Source organism: Leptinotarsa decemlineata, unplaced genomic scaffold, assembly GCF_025532065.1.
Source record: "Leptinotarsa decemlineata unplaced genomic scaffold, Ldec_3_MD MMD2_tig00000218_RagTag_RagTag, whole genome shotgun sequence".
Lineage (NCBI taxonomy): Eukaryota > Metazoa > Arthropoda > Insecta > Coleoptera > Chrysomelidae > Leptinotarsa > Leptinotarsa decemlineata.
Genome location: NW_027412545.1, coordinates 184,511 through 200,179, shown reverse-complemented (window position 1 = coordinate 200,179; position 15,669 = coordinate 184,511).

Below are 15,669 nucleotides of genomic sequence, written 5' to 3'. Positions count from 1 at the left end.
GGGTTTGGAATTTTCTCTCACATGTTCTCATTTCTCTGACGCAGAATTTCTCAAAATTTTCAGATCATTTGAGCAATTCGTATCATCAAATATATCATTTTGAGTCAGTTTCAAAATCTCAACCATCTGAACCCAAAATTATATAGGAAACTAATGCAGCAACTGGAAATCAGTTTGATCTTGCACAAGTTTGGATTGACTGTGACTATGAATTACAACAGAAAATATAATTTCTTCATTATTTATAATGGATTTTCTTCGAGCATCGACCAATTTCATCACATGAAGAAAAACTTTCATTATCATAACTGTATTGATTCATAGTTTGCTGAATATTTTTATATATTTCTATTATTTCATATCTCATTCATACTGCTCCTATTTCGTTACATTGATATTTCTCAATAACTGTTTTAAACAATTGATTCATGTCGTATGTATTTATTTAAATGTTCATGGTCCTATAAATTGGATTTACCAATTCACTGTAACTAGGGACTGAACCCTACCCTCAAATACCAGTTTTTTTTCAAAACGAATCGAACCAACAAATATATATCGCAGTTTCAGAAAGTGATTAGGGAAATCAAACAAGAATACCTAAAGTATGCTACAATAATGGTATGCTTTGATTTTCTCCGATTTTCAGGTACAGCTTCTCAAACGAAAGTTGAGTTCAACTTATAATTGTTGAAAAACGAACGAATTCAAAATCCAACATTCAGAATGTACTCTCAATAATCTTAACTACTCTCTGAATCTCAAAAGGAATTCATCATCCACATTGTTTACCCGACATAGGTGTATTTTCAGTCAGCTAATGTGTGTATATTAATTCAATTTATCAAAACTTCTGACTGTTCACAGTTTGTGAACGTGATAGTGGGTGGATAAGTTCACCCCTCGCGATTAGAGGGAAAACAGAAATTATGGGCTACGAAATGAAATATAATGGGATATCATTTCATAGAATTCTGATCTGAACTAACTGTGGTACCAGGGTGTATGAAATCATTCTGGAAATGCTTCAATCCAGTTTTTTCTGGGTGGCGGAACAAGAATTCAAATATTTTTTCACTATCGATTTCTTCGAACAAAAAATGAAACAATCGTGAAGTTCAGTCCAGAAAGCACCAGTTCCTTTGGGGCCTGACTTATAGCTCGGACCGTCTATAGATGTATTGAAAAGAGGCACTCAAACTGGATAAAATATATCTCGGACAACTGGAAATTACTCATTTGGAAAAATGTACTCTTGAAAAAATTTGAAATAAAATTTACTTCCCAATATTCGACCATCGAAAAATATTTTTTTAATGACTCTTGTTGATGCTTTGACTTACTAGTTAATGAGATAATAATTTGACATGTATGATGAACAAACTGACTAAAACTTTTGATCCAAACACCCCATTGGATTTGCATTTTTTATTAACACGCTTTTATCAGCTTCACCTGTATGTACCCAATTAACAATTTCGTATTTTATAATAGTTGCGGAAACGTTTCGGAGAAACAAATTATAAAACTGCATTCCTCACAGAAATATTTTCGAAGTATTTATAAAACTGCTATAAATAGGAAATTGGCACCGTTTTATGAAGCATTATAGTAATTATCAATATTTTGTAAGGCCTTTTACAAACACTACAAAACAGTTTTATAAACATTTTGGCAGTTACTATAAAATTTGTCTAAAACTCATAATAAGTAGTTTTATAAAGACTTCCCTTATTGCACTTTTGCAACATATTTAAGCGACACATAAAATAATCAGGAGACAATTTTATAGGAGTTTTTTAGTAGTTCCAAGTAGGCGTTATAAAATATAATACAGCCGAAAATGATAAAAATAAAATAAAAAAGTGTTAACACTGTTTTCTTGAAGACGCAAGAAGTAATTTTGTATTGGACACTAGGAAAATATAATAGATATGTCACCAACTGAAAACTAACAGATAGAAAGGTTGAAGCCATTTTAAAATTTCACTTCTGCACTCATAAAACTCATAAAGACATTGTTTGTGTTTCGAAGATTGATATTTTTACTGCAAATGAAATTTAATTGACAAATATATAGCCTATTATTAGCAAAATTTAAACGCGCTACTCATTTATAAATGTTGTCGGTAAAATTATTAATTATACAAAAATTCACTCTGTCGACGTATTAATTTTCTGGTCGCAAACTCAACTCACTTTATTCTAAATAATATAATGTTATAATATTTATGTATTTTTCAGCTGTAAATATCACTATATGTGCGGTATTTCATATTTTCAACTCATCTAATTTCAGTATCCCTGATCGCTATCATTTAAAATGACGTCGTTCTATGAAATGAATTGGTATCAGTAGCAAGCATTTCAACGTATTTTAGCTACTATGTCACCCCTATAAAATTGTTTCAAGAAACACTCAGTTCTGGGAGTGAAGCTATTGCGGCAGAGTCGGACTACTTTTAAAGCTGTAGGTTTCTACAAAAGTGCTTGTATGAATGAAGGATTTCTCACATACAGTTTGGATAAATATTATCTGTCGGAATGTTTTGGCTAAAAAATTCCTTTCATCGATTATAAAGGCTAAATGACGGGCTTTAACCATTATAATAACCTTTTCCTGTTTTTCGCAAAACAACTTGAAGCACTAGGTTAAGTGGGATAGTTTTTAATTGTTTTTTTAGTATTTCCAATATACAGGGCGACTCAAAGCTTCCAGAAAGTTTTTTTTATTGAACACCAAGTCATTTCTTCGTCAATTTGAAGCACCTCGAACTGAATCTAAAACTATTATATACCCCCCAATAAATGTCCAAGATGGCCGTCATTGAGTTATCATTTATTTTTATTTAAATATTCGGGATACATACAGAAAAATCCACTACAGTATCCACACAATGGAATTATTATCAAATTAAAAGTATAACATATATATACACATATATATGCATAACATAGTGTCTAAAATTAAGGATGAATTGAAAATATCAAATTCACTTATGAGGTACCTATACTCAATAAAAATCAATTATTTAGAAGTTGCTGAACAATTAATTTCCACCACGATATCGATGGTGTCCCACTAGAATAAATAAACAAAAATATTCTTACTAAACATAACTAAAATTTTGAAGAATTTTTCAAAGCTGTGATTAGGAATCGATGTCAGCTGATGATTCTTGAATGCTGCATTTTATTATTGGTGGCAGCAAATATATATTAGCAAAAGCAATTCAATTTTATAACAGTTATATTGGTGTTTTTGAATTGTAGTTAATATACTATACTATAAAATAGTTGGGAAATTATCATTGAAGTGACAATATGGTAATGAAAATAAAATAGTATCTGAAAGCATTCCAATAAAATACTTTCATCAAAGCTACAGGAAACAGTTATAAAATAAGCTTGAAATAGTTTTATAACTATCATAAAAATCTCGCAGAAAAGTATTATAAAACTGCCACATAACAATTTAATTTTATAGTTTTATAAGTTAGTTGCAAAAACGTTTCTGTGATAACTTCGTGACTATTTTATAATGGTTTTTTAATTTTATTTCATAAGCGATTCTATGACAAATTTATAAAACACTTTTATTGCCTACAACTGTATTGTGTTTACCGATAATCTAATATAATCAATTAGCATTTTGGAAGTAATCATAAAATACTAATGAAATAAAACTGTTGCAACACCATGGAATTATAAAACAACTTTGCTGGTTGGGTACCTATGTATGTATGTATGTTTGTTTGTTTGTTTGTAACTCTCAAGCTCGGGATCTGTATTTGACATAATTATCGACATTATTGCTTGATCTATTCGCAGACAGATGGCGCTGTACGTAACCTCCTTGGTATTTCGACATTATTGCTTGATCTATCTGCGAGCAGATGGCGCTGTACGTAACATCTTCGATATAATTCGAACTCACTTTACACGTATTCCTTCATTTGAAAAAAGTATGTATTTTCATCAACACGCGCGCCTGCTGCCTTATTTTTTGCTACCCTTCTTTGCGCGCATTCTGCCTTGGGCTTGGTAGCTGATTTGCAGCCTCCCTCTCCGGAATCGGAAAATATCAATGGTTATTTTTCTAAGCAATATACGGCTGATTGATCCCGAAGTTTAGGTGAAATAAATATAGTTTAAAAAGACTATAAAACACGCCTTTTATCACACGAAACTAAAAAATAAAAAATAAATGTATTTGAAAAAACTAAAAGACACGCTTTTAAAGAACATCGAACTAAAAAGTTGAAACTATTTTATTTTAAATAAGGTTGAAACAATAACGAACGAAAAATACAAGTATTATTGTGAAAAAAGCGTGGGCGCTTTGTGCCGTATTTTTTGTATATCAAACGCCCGTCGCTTTTTTCACAATAATACTAGTATTTTCTGTTCGTTACTGTTTTGAGCTTATTTAAAAAAAATATTTCCAAGTTTTAAGTTCGATGTTCTTTAAAAGCGTGTTTTTTTAAACTATATTTATTCAATAGATCTTCCATTTCTTCCAGGTCACGTTTATTGACAAGAATGCTGATACAAATTTCATTTTCTGGAGAACAGCATGAAAATTTTTCCAATGGGATTGGGGTCAGGTGATCTATTAGGACATTTCATCGAACTGGAAAAGTTCTGCTTACAAATTGGTGTTCAATTGCAATTACTTGTGGTGGTGCACCAACCTGTTGTAGCAACTTTATGTAGTCTGTAGTATGGGGTATTGGGAAATGACTGGGTTCAATCGAGAATTGATGTATTTTGTAAAAACAAGAGATACACTAATTTTTTGTCAAATTTTCACCAGATAAATATGAATCAAGAGTCCCACAATATGTACACTTCGAACTCTGTCATTGGTGTGTGAGATATTTTTGCATTCAGTTTGACTATTTTCCAAACCAATGATGTTTTGCCTTGTACGAAAATGAAACGTTAGCAATGACGTTGTTACTTGTGCTTGTACTCTTGCTTCAGTATCTTATGATATTCTCTCAGAAATCATTTCTTTGGTCAAAGTTGTCAGTCATATCATGGTGAGATGTACTATTTAAGACTATCTTCCGTTTCAAGAAGTTTTCCTTATAGTGTGGCTTTTCACCCGCCGAGAGAATTGCAATTATTATTTCAAGCAACTGCAGGTCTACGCTGCTTTGTTATTATAATATCCACATTTATTCAAACTATAGAGAGTGTTCAAGATGAGAAGGACCAGGATGAGGAAATCGAAAACTGTATGATAAAAAAATCCTATGACCTTGGAGATAGTTCTTCACTTTGAAGCTTATTTGAACGATAATTTGAAATTATCCAATTGAATGACTATTGTGATTCTCCTTTACGAACCATTTAAAAAATTGAACATGGTGATGGTTTCTCGGTGATGAATTGCCGGATTGAAAAATTGTAAATGCCATCATTTACAGTAAACACGACGACATCTTCCCTCGTGGAGACGACATCTTTGAGGTGGACAGAAAACTCAATCTACAAATGTCAAGGACGAACGAAACTTCTCCCCAAGGCGGTCTGTTGCCAAGCCAAGCTCTGACATCGACCGCCGAACGAGAATTGTTTTCTGTTTTGCACTACAACTTCCACTGAAAGGCAACTACATAAGCTCGTGATCCATCACCGAAAAGAGGTCTTCCGACCCGTCAAGGTCTCGTCAGTGTTGCTAGGCTAAACGACTCGACAGCTAGTAACGGCACTTCAAAAGGTTAGACCTCGTTTATCTTCAGTTCGCACAATTTTCGAGAGGTGTTGTTCATGAAGGGGCATCAGCTGATTGACGGAAAAATATATTCCAACATATTTAATAGTCAAGCCTCAAAGTAAAGACGATGACATCTTTACCTATGAAGACTCCATCTATGGGTTCGACTAGACTCAAAACCATAATTAAAGCAACCTCGTTGCACCACTGATGAGACTGTAGCGGACCGAAACCATGCTGTCTGGTGTTAGATCACGAGTGCATCTAGTCTAGTTCACATGTACTTTTTTTTGTAACATTTTTCAGCCCTGTCCAAAAATTACGACCAAGGTGTCATTCGATTTGTATTTTTGCCTAGAAAGTTTGAGCAAAGGTCCGAAAACGCAAAGATTAAAATTACAAAAGTTATAAACGATTAAGTGAAAAAAAAATGAGGCTTTAGTTTTTTCTTAATATCTCGGAAAATTTTCTAAATTTTGGAAATTTGAAAAAAGATTTGAAAAGATCAATGAATTTCTTTGTCGCTGAAAAATGCGATTGTTAATTAACAATTGTTTTTTGCAACTGAATATTAAAATTAAGGAACCGTTTTTTTTTAATCATAAATTCTATTGTTCTTCAAGGTTTTGAAAAAACTTTTTTTTATCCTTTTTTCAATTGTTCATTTAAAAAAAATGTTATAAACAAATTTTTTTTTTATTTTTTTTTTCAATACTTTGTTTTATAATAAAGGTAACTATGTGTTTTTTTTTATTTATTCTATTTTTTATAAAACTTTTAATATTGTGATACCTTGATACTTGTCTTTTTCATTCGCTCCTTCGCTTTTATAATTATAATAACTTTTTTCGGCAAAGGGAAAAAAATGCTGGATATTATAGATAAAAATCCTCAGCTGATGCAATACGTGGAAGTCTTCTACAATCCCGATGCCTCTCGTCAAGATATCGAAGTAGCTGGAGAGCGAATTATGCTGGCCTTGTACGGTCAATTAGATACTAATTCAACATCAGGCCAGGGTCGTGTTTCTCGATTTTTAAGTATGATTGCCAAATCAAAGACTGCGATCAACTCAGCAATTTTACCTCCAACAACAATAGCAATACATTTACACTCATTTAGGACGTATTACCAAGCTCAGTTTTGGATTGGTAATTATAATTTCAATCCAAAAGATTGGGGTTGGATCAAATCTGAAACAATGTTCCTGCCGATAAAAACAACGGAAAAACTGGCGCCTGACGACTTACTTGAGCTGGCTAATTGTGCCTGCATAAAAGAGTGTAATAATCGATGTGGATGTAAAAAAGCTGCGCTTCCTTGCTGATCTTTATGCAAAAATTTAAAGGTGAAACATGTTCTAACAGTACAAGGCCATCACTTGATGATGACAATGATGATACTGATATCATGATCGATCGATTAAATGCTATCGATAGTAATCCCGATGGAAATGAAGACGACCTTAATGATTATTAAGATTTTCCAGTAGGAGTTCAAGAAAACTGTGAACCGATACTTGAAGAAGTCGAAGAGGAGGAGGTTCAAGGAACATCACAAACAAATTCAGAAGAAACCACAGATGATGAGCCACCGCCACCAAAACGATCTGAAAGATTACAAAAAAAATAATAAAAATTATAAAAAAAACTTTTAACTGTACTAAACATGATTCAATAAATTTTAAAAATAACTTTCAGTATGTTTTTGATTTAGTAAATTCCCTGAAAACTTTAAATTTTTTCCTAATAAATAACGATCAATAATTGAATAAATGATAGGACTACAACTTTAGTAAATGACTCAAATAGTTAATAAATTTATAATGAACAAAAAAGACTTGAAGCATATTTGTCATAACTGCAATAGTTTGGAAGTTAATATAATTATATAATTATAAAAGCGAAGGAGCGAATGAAACAGACAAGTATCAATGTATCACAATAATAAAAGTTTTATAAAAAATGGAATGAAATAAAAAAAAACACGTAGTTACTTTTATTATAGAACAAAGTATTGAAAAAAAAAATGTTTATAACAATTTTTTTTTTAAATAAACAATTAAAAAAAGAATAAAAAAAAGTTTTTTCAAAACCTTGGAGAACAATAGAATTTATGATTTAAAAAAAAACCGTTCCTTAATTTTAATATTTAGTTGCAAAAAACGATTGTTAATTAACAAACGCATATTTTAGCTACAAAGAAACTTTTTCAAGAAAAGATTTTTTTCTAAATATCATGAGTTTTTTCAATTAACATAATGCAAAAATAATTTTGAATTACTTGTAAACAGTGTATTTGTTTATAATAAATTTATTAACAATAGCTGTAAAAAATCAAAAAAAAAATTTCAATAATTAGTTTTTAGCCATGAGACATTGAAATAATAAAAAATTTGAAAAATAAATTTTGTAATGTATTTTTTATAAAATTATAATTTTCAATTGTTAATAAAAAATAGAAAATAACAATTTTTTTATTTTGGCAACGGTAATCTATTTTTTTGCCTATTAAGGATAACTTCACCAAAGGAAAAAAATGCTAGGGTTTTAGTTTAATAATTATAGGGATTTTTATATTAACTTTCAATTCAGAAAAAGTTATTAATTAACAAATTTATAATTAACGTTGAAATTGGGGAATATCAAGAAAAAACTAAAGCCCCATTTTTTTTTCACTTAATTGTTTATAACTTTTGTAATATTTATCGGCGCGTTTTCGGACCTTCCCTTAAACTTTCTAGGCAAAAATACGAATCGAATGACACCTTGGTCGTAATTTTTGGACAGGGCTGAAAAATGTCACCAAAAAGAGCTAAATCGAGTACATGTGAACCAGACTAATCACCTTGTATATCTTGGAGAGTGGCAAGGGAAGTGTATTTTTAGTTTTTAAAACAGTAGATACAATTGAAACGAAAATGGCGAATTTCGGCTATTTTCGAATATCTATGGTACTAATTGGAATTTACGGATTTCAAAAAGTAATTTTTCACAATTCACTTTGTATCACTATCGGTTTCCGATTTTCTCATGCTGGAACGGACACGGAGTATATCCATGGAAATTCATTTTTATATTTGTATGCTTATTACATCACAAATTTACTGAAGTTAGTGAACCTACATAGAATAAACCAAGATGAATCCGCCTAAAGGAATGAATTAAATTACAATATGTATATTTCACAGATGTTTCTCCATGTGGCAGTAACTAAACTATAATGATTTGCATACAGCGCAAGAAACTTGCTGTCTTGTTCCTCATCTGCTTTGAAACTGCCGTGAAAGTTCAGTAGGAGATGAAATGTAATACTTTTCTTCGGAAGTTGAAGAAATGAATGTTTCAGTCTCGTTAAGTTTCTCATGAACTAATATATCATGATACATGTCAGAGTTGGAAGTGTATATTTTTTTTTGGAGAAGGAAAATGTGTACACGACCATGGTTTGTCAGTATCTCACCAAATGAAATGAAAAACGTTTTCATAATCACCTCATGCACAGTTTCATTTAATAAACACTTTTGGGTTGAATTTGAAATATTTAAATATTCAATTAATTTATAACTGTAATCCAATTTCAGAAACTACACCTTACGATTTGATCTTCTCAAACTTTATTTTCAAAAATATATGTTTTGCTATCACAATAGCTTTTACGTGGTGATTTACATACTGAAAGTTTAATTCTATTATATACTCTAATTTTTATATACCTCACGTAATCATAAGTGAGAGATACTTACTCCGGTACTTCGATCAATTATCAAAATCATCTATTAATTTTTTATATACCTGAGGTATATCCTCAAATTATGATTACCTAAAGCATATTATTTCAATTATTCATCGATAATACAATGTCGGTTTCTAAGAAAACAAGTTCAGTAATGGTGATCTATTTGAATACAATTGGTCATTAGTGAAATGTTGCTTTCGAATAATTCAGCTTTAAACCTTCATTTCCTAAGTGTAAAATTTCGCAATCTCCGTTGAAAATATGCTTTTCTCATGAAAAATGATGTGAATATGTTGAATTTGTTTTCTCATTTACATTACACTGTGAGTGTAAAATATCACGAATATTACTCAGTCAAATCAAAAGTACTTTCTTCTGAATTAATGCCCACATGAAAAAAATTGTGCGCCGTCACGGGACGCCTGACAGTTATGAAACATCAAATAATGATATTTTGCGACCTCTGTGATGATTGCTGGGTAGTTAAATATTTATTAAAAATATGTAATCAACATATACATGAAAAAAAGTCGATGTGGCTTCAAAATACTACTAAACTCAACTCAGCTAAACTGACTTTATGTCTCCAACTGTCAACTACGAACTGCCTTATACTGGATCCTTCGGGAAAAAATATTAAGACCAGATAGTTATTGGTTCACAGATTTATCAAAAACACCTTCCGGTTCTGGTGCAGGTGTTATCAGTCGCAGACCTAGGACAGATATATGAGCCTGTTTAGGAACCTATGCGACTGTATTTCAAGCGGAAATTCATGCTGTTGAATTGTGTGCAGAGAAATTGGAAAAATTCAACCTCCTACACAAGTCAATAAAACTATCCTCGAACAGTCAAGCGGCGTTGAAAGCTCTTGGCTCCTACTGAGCAACGTCTAAATTGGTAGCAGATTGCCAAAAACGACTCTCCTGGATAGGAAGACTCAACATATTGTCTCTGGTCTGGATTCCCGGCCCTACTGACCTGGAAGGCAATGAGGCTGCTGACTCCCTTACAAAGGAGGGTGCTGCAAGCAGCTTCATCAGACCAGAACCTGTCATTGGCATCGATGTAGGCTTTGCCAAACAATCATTGAACACCTGGATAGCAAGAAAATGTATGGGCTTCTGGCAGAATATTCCAGGATTGGCTCACTCCACAGCGTTCATTCACCCTTCGAAGCTTGATCCCAAACAGTTGTTGGACTGTAATTGGGATGAACTACGATGTCTAACAGGCCTTCTTACTGTCGGTTGAATCATCATATGCAGAGACTCGGACTCATAAGACTCGGAAGAAAGTGTGGCGCCTCTGTTTGGAAAATGATGAAACAGCAAAGCACATACTTTACGCCCGCCCTGCTAGGGACCGAATCAGGTTTTTAGAGTTCGGCAGAGCCATACTCTTACCATCTGACCTGAAATACCAATCACCACACAAACTAATCGGCTTCGTTAAGAAGCTGGGTTTATTTGGTCGAGTATGAAGAGGTGTGAGCCACAATAAACCCTTGCGGGTTGCGGTGGAGGGTCGCATGGACCAACTCACTTTGAACCTTACCTAACCTAACTTAAACTCAAGAATCTTAGCAAATAACTGTTATTGCAATATATTACTGAATATGTTGAATTATGAATATCAATAGTGACTGTTTCAAAATAAATGTCACTATTGAATCAATTAATTGATTATTTTTTTGATATTCCTGTTAATAACAAATAAGGAAATCATTCCTGCGATACTCGCTATCAGCTGATTTTGAAATACAATTTTGTCACTTTTTATGAAATGTATTCTTCAAGCAAGGGTTTCAATTTTTTACATAAGAATGGAATTAACAATTATAAATTAATTGGAAAATATTATATCCAATGGAAATTATATAAATTTTAATCTACCAAGAGAGTATATATTACATTAGCTGACCCTTTAGACAGACCAAATATACGCCAGCTCAATCATAGATAAATGCACAGTCTAATTATGAAATATAAAAATTTAGGTTGTTTGCTAACTGCTTCAGAGGGTGATTCGTCTGGTCGTTTTGAGATAAAAAGTTTCATGAACATATGTTTGGAATTTCTTAGTTTCTGAGATACAGGGCGTTGAAGTTGAAAAAAACGGTATTTAAATATCATAAATACCCGTACACTGATTTGTACAGTCATTTGAAGTTATAAGGCGCTTATTTAGCACGAACTAGATTGAAATTATTAGATCCAGTGGTATCTCAGTGAGCACCAGAGCCAACAATACTGAGAAAAAGGAAGTAGGCCACTGACTTTTTTATTTCTTTAGGTTAATCAACTGAAAATGCAACTTTTTCTTGCTTGTTTTCTCTTCATACCAAGCTTTGTTTTTGGGAAAAAAATCACTTCTGAAAACTATCCATTGACAGCATAAAATAAAAACATAAAATGAATAGTAAACAATTTTGACCTTGAAGTTAATGAGCAAAATGTTCACCTGATTGCAATTGTCAGTTATTCGATTCCTCAAGCACATGAGCCTTCAGATGACCTCATGAATAGAGATCTAGAGGATTCATATCAGGACTGCGAACTGGACCTAATAATTCTAATCTATTTGGTGCTGAATTAGCGTTTCATGACGTCAAATCACTGTGGCAAATTTCAACCAGATCGATGTAGGAGTATTGATGATATTTTATGAGTACCGTTTTTTAAGATTTCGACGCCCTGTATCTGAGAAACGAAGCAACTCCAGACATATGTTCATGAAAATATTTTTTTTAAAACGACCTAAGGAATCACCCTCTGAAGTTTCATACCGTAGTTAGGAAAGACCTTGTATTATTAACTTACTGATGACTTGATAGTATGACGTAGTGTGATTTTGTTTTCTGTTCAGGAGGCTGCTCACTTTCGATTCTTAAATTATTCAATAATTTAAAAAATCATTCATCTAGTAAAACACAGGTTATGTATACTTTAGATAACACAATTGTATACACTATAGGCATTCAAGCTCAGTGTGGCGACAGCACAGTCACTTGCGCAGGGCGACCCGTCGCCAGGACAAGCGTCGCCAAGCAAGCAATCGGTTTTACGTGCGGCTATAGATGTTTCATGTGAAAAATTTGGCTATTGAACATGACGTTATATCATATTTGTATACTATACAAAGAAAATGTGTTCTGGTGATTTCATAGAAATTATGTGCCTCTGGATATGAAGGAATCATTATTACCACTATTGTTTCTTCCGCTCATCGAGAAAGAAATATTTTCTACCAGGATTGTAGAACCAAGCAACTGACAAAGTTTGTGCATGTATACTATTAAAAAAAGGGTGTGGATATTTTTTTCTACAGTACTGAAACACAGTGTCACAGCAGCTATCCGTTGAAAACCTTGTTTTTTATTGCATTAATTCATAAAGTGTCTTGCCTTGAATGTAAACTTGAGTAGAGTGAACTCACATAAATTTTCATTATGTGCGAGAAGTGAAATTACGATATGTATATTTTGCAGGTGTTTCTTTATAAAAGGGCAAGTGAACTATCCCAATTTGCATATCGCGAAACAGATTCATTGTTTCTGTATCTCATCTCTCTGCATCAGAAAATTGAAAATTCCTAGATTAATTGTAAAATATTTTGTGCATGCTCTTTGAAAAAAAAAACATTCAGACAAGCCGTACAAGTATACTGAAATATACAGGAAAGGTATCAGAGAAGATGAGTAGACTACCAAGTAAACCGAACAAAACATACCATTCAGGACTGATAACACCTTAGGTGGACATAGGAAAAATAACAAATTCAACTTTTTTGGGATGCATTGGATGCTTTCGGATCTCATGTGGATTAGTATCATCTCAAATTTGACAATTTTATTCGATCATGTATTGAAGATGATTTTTCGATGAAAATTAGGATCCGTTGCCAAATGCTCCAGAGCCAATTCAGCGAACACACGTCGTTGTCTATGGTTCTTCACCTTGAATTCCTAGGTCAGTTGAATTTTGTACGGGTGCAGGCCTAAGTCATGACGCCAAAGTCGCCAAGTTGTGGTCTGCGAGAGGCCAAGTTTTTGTGAGCGACGCGAAATCGACTGCGCCGGATTCTCCTGCACACTCTCACAGACAGTGGCGATGTTTTTGACGGATCTTGCGTTTCGTCGACAGACGGGTATAGGTCGATCATTCACTGAACCAGTGGACTCAAATTTATTCACCATATTGCGAATAGTTCTCTCGGTAGGACGATTATGGCGACCGTAATGTGAACGAAGCGCGCGGAATATTGTCGGAACAGAACACCCATTTTGATAAAACCATTTTCATCATCTGCACGTGTTGTTGAATATATTATCGGTCCATGGTTGTTTGGCAAATCAGACTGAAAGAATAAAAACTAATTTGACAGATGTAGCTTTCGAAAGATGGCCGTCATCAGTCCGGAATCCCTGTTGAAAGACCCTTATATACAGAATATAAATGAAAGAAATTGGACATGCTGGAATCCTTGGAAATTATTGAACGTAAGCAACCAAATTTCTTATTGAACGACAAACAAAAAAATAATTTTTCACCACATTCAATTCCATTTTCATTAAACATTTTCTGTAATTAGTCGAATCATCAGTAATAATAATTTACCTGCTTTGTACCTGCTGGATAACTGTCCTTTAAACTACTTGTTTACCAATTACTGATCTCTATTATTTAAGGTAGATTATTTATATAAATTGCATGAAGTAGTGTATCAGTCCAACTGAGAAAAGTATTGTCTGAAGGTGATAGACAATGTTTCGTGATGCATTCATCAATTCGGAGTTCCATTTTATAAAATCATATAAATTGATGAGAAATCCCTGAAAGAATCTGTATTAATTATAAAAGATCAGCTGAAAAATAACAATTATATTAAAACTGAAATTACAATAAAATAAAATACAAGCAACAAAAAAAATAAAAAAATTGAACTATTAACAAGAGATGAAAATCAAAAAAATTATTAACAAGGAATGGAAAAATGAAAATCGAAAGATTCCAAACCAAGTTACTCCAGGACGTTTCGATTGTTAGTATCGACAATCGTCTTCCGGTGATAACTTTCACCTATCCCCTCTTACCTCTTTCCGCTTCATCGGTTTTTAGCGGGAGCTGACCGTTTGGCGAGAGTTGGTCATGTTCCGCTTGATTAGAGGTTTCCATATGTTGCGTATCTCTACGCTAGCTTGGCCAAATGCATTGTTTGACAACATATATGCGGCTTCTTTGAAATTTCTCCTAAACCAGTGTTCCTCCTTGTGGATGATTTCAGCTTGAGCCCACTTGTTGTTAAGTTAATGAGTACAAACATGCTCTGCTATTCCTGATTTGCTGGTTTCATCTAGCTGTGTGTGCTTCTTGTGCTCGGCAATGCAATCTTTCAATGGTCTCTTAGATTCATCGATGTATGATTCTCCGCACTCGCAGGGTATCCAGTAAATGCAATTCTTGGAATATCAGTCCGCAATTGGTGATCCTCGTTTTCGTGGGGCTGCTATGGATAGTGTTTCCAGATCTGAACCGGCTTCTGATGTTGTACTTGGACCCAAATTCTTCTCATTCTTTCTGATGTAGGGAAGTAAAAGTACTGAATTGACGGGGTTATATTTTTAGGATTGATTGATTAATCAATTAATTAATCGTGAATGAATTGTGTATATTTTCTATAATGTTAACCAATTTGCTACTGAAGAGCCTCAGGGCAAGTGTCTTAAGGCGAAACTTCGATGTATAGCAGTGAGGATGACAGTGTTTCATGTAAGTGCAATTTGTTACCATTCATTTAAAGTAGTACTCATGTGAATGATATCTGATTTTTATTCCACAACGAGTGTTTGAAATACAAACTGAGTGGAGAAAAGTATCTTCTGTATAATTCAGTGTTCATATAGAAGTATATGTTTCGAAATTTTTTTTTTTCGTATAATTCAATGTTTATATGAAAGTAGCTGTTTCATGAGGCTCTTGCTGTCTTCTAGCTAGAGGCTGTTCCACCATCACTTTGGAGAAAACTATTATTGTAGTGAATCCCGTATTGGAAAAGGAGGTCTCTGTTGTGAAGGTTCGTAATTATTATGAATAACAAACAAGTAACACACTTTTGTCGCATAAAAATTTCCTGCTGAGGTGAAGTGAAAAATATTTGAAATAATAATGAACTTCTGAATAGTATGTTTCAATAAGGGTGTTATT